This window comes from Meriones unguiculatus, chromosome 20, assembly GCF_030254825.1.
Source record: "Meriones unguiculatus strain TT.TT164.6M chromosome 20, Bangor_MerUng_6.1, whole genome shotgun sequence".
NCBI classification, from domain to species: domain Eukaryota; kingdom Metazoa; phylum Chordata; class Mammalia; order Rodentia; family Muridae; genus Meriones; species Meriones unguiculatus.
In genome coordinates, this window is record NC_083367.1 from 71,872,472 (window position 1) to 71,874,937 (window position 2,466).

Below are 2,466 nucleotides of genomic sequence, written 5' to 3' on the forward strand. Positions count from 1 at the left end.
TTACAGAGAGGATTTATTTTTGTGAGTGATCCCTAAGACTTATACAGAAACCCCAATGCAAAAGCACTCTTTCTGTGCTGGAGATGCTGGACCCTAAGATGAGAAGTGGTCCTCCATGCATTTCTTCATGGAATAAGAAGGAAGAAAACGCCTCACTAAATATCTTATTTCATTCTTATAAAACCTAGTGTTCTTAATTTATAGTTATCTTCATTTGTCATTCAGAACTGTACTCCTCTAATAATGACATCTGCTTTGCCAGCATGACAGCAACATCGAACGGTCGTACCACATCTCTGTCCTGCATCGTGTGACAGTGAGGCCACAGCCCGTTTGCCTGGGCTCAGCAGCCTGGTTTGCTGTGTGACCCTAGGTGGTGCTAAGTGCTCATTAGCATCCACAGCAGTCACCTGCTTCTGGTGTCCTAGATTTTACATGTTAGTAGGGAAGAGGAGCAAATGAAACATAAGAACAAATAATAGGGGCAGGAGATAGTTCATGTTGAAAGCAGGTGTGGTGGCACATGCCTGTAATATTAGTGCTGGGGAAACAAAGCCAGGAGGAACCCTGGGACTTTCTAGCCAGCCAGTGTAGCAGGATTAATGAGGTCCAGGGGTCAGTGAGAGACCCTGTCTCAAAAAAATAAGATGGGGGTGACTGAGGAAGACACTTTATGTCTGCTTCCAGCCTCCACCAGGGCACACATATGTATATGCATAGGCACATACCTACATACAAATGTGCATACACACATGTAAGCATGTACATCACACACACACACACACACTTTTTAAAAAAGAGAACAAATGGTATATGCTTTTGAAGAGTATCTTAAGCAACTGGGAAGAAAGAAATGTGGTGAGTCAGTGGGAAGAGTAAAGCAGGGTAGGGTGGGGAGCAGAGACCTGATCCACAAACCATCTGAGAGGAAGGTGTAGGTTAGTGCAAGCTTTGTGCATCCGAGGGATGAACACAGAGAGGCAGGCCAAATTCTGGGGATGACCAGAGAGAAAGCTCTACCACTGCCATCAGCAGTTGGTTCTGGCTGAGGCATAAAAAGGACCAGAGCAGGGTACAAGGAGAGGACACAGAGGGGCAGAGTGGGACAGGCATGTGGTCCAGGACATAGAACTGGAGTTTCACTCTTTCCTTTATAGAAGTTTAGAATTGTAGAAGAACTCTCCGGAATTTGTGAAAATCTTAAATATCCCATGTCCTGAAAGGACCAATTGTGGCAAAGTACACAGAGGTTGGATGCTGTGAAAAATCTTAACATCCTGGCTGTGGTCCCTGATAGGCTGTGGATCCCTGAGGATGGGAGGAAATGTCGTTTTCTGGCCGTCTACTTCTCACAGGTGAAGGGATACAACAGTGCTACGTCGGGAGGGTTTTTGTTTGTTAGTTTTTGTGCCAGTTCTGGAATGCTGTAGTTGGCAACTGCACTTTTCAGAAGAGCCAGCAAAGAGGATGGTTGAACTCCAGCCACACAAAGAGATGCTAAGTGACTGAGGTGAGGGTCATGTCAACCATCCTGATCTGATTATTACAGATTACACACACATATTGAAATGTCACTATGTAACCTAATTTAATTTAATTTAATTTATGTCAATTTAAGAAAAAAATAATGCAAATTCTGAATTGAGGAGATGGCTTAGTTGATGAAATGTTGGCTGTGAGAACATGAGCACCCAGGTGTGATTCCCAGAACCTACACTGGAAAATCTGCAGAGTCTGTGGTACCAGAACCGAGGAGGTGGAGAGCAGAGGATTCTCTGGAGGTTGCCGGTCTCGCTAAATCAGCAAGCATCAGGTAAAGCAAGGAAGCCTGTCTCAAAAAATAAGGTGGAGAGTGACTGAGGAAGGCACCTGCTATCAACCTCTGGCTTCCACATACATGTAAACACGTGTGCATGGACACAGACACACAAATCGTACACACACATACACTCTCTTCCTGTTGTAATGCAGAGAGCTCAATTTGTTGGGATCCCATACACAGGACTCAGATGTAGGAGGAATCTAGTGATGTCAGCCTGATCACAGATTGGGAAAGGACAGTTGCTTCTTTCCCTCGCACGTGGGGGACTGAGAGGGGCACAGCCACCCTTGAATAATGCATTCTTGATGGGCAAGAGCAAACCCGCTCCCACCCTCACCTTGGACTCCTCCCATCCCTCCTCTGTGCACATCACCCCCCCCCCTGGCAGAGAGTGAAGTCTTGGTTCTTCTCACAGCCTTCATTTGCTTGGTGTCTCTCACTTGTTACAAGGGACGATGTCTTGCAATTGCTAGTACCTTCAATTATGTAAATAGAGCGTCTATCTCTTTAAATAGAAAGGCACCAGGGAATATTAGCCCAGGCTAATTATACAGATCAGTTATACCTAATAATTAAAATATGCCTTAGGCTTTGTGGGAGGGTAGCTCTTAGGGACTAAGGGTGGGTTTTCCTTCCCTTGTTGT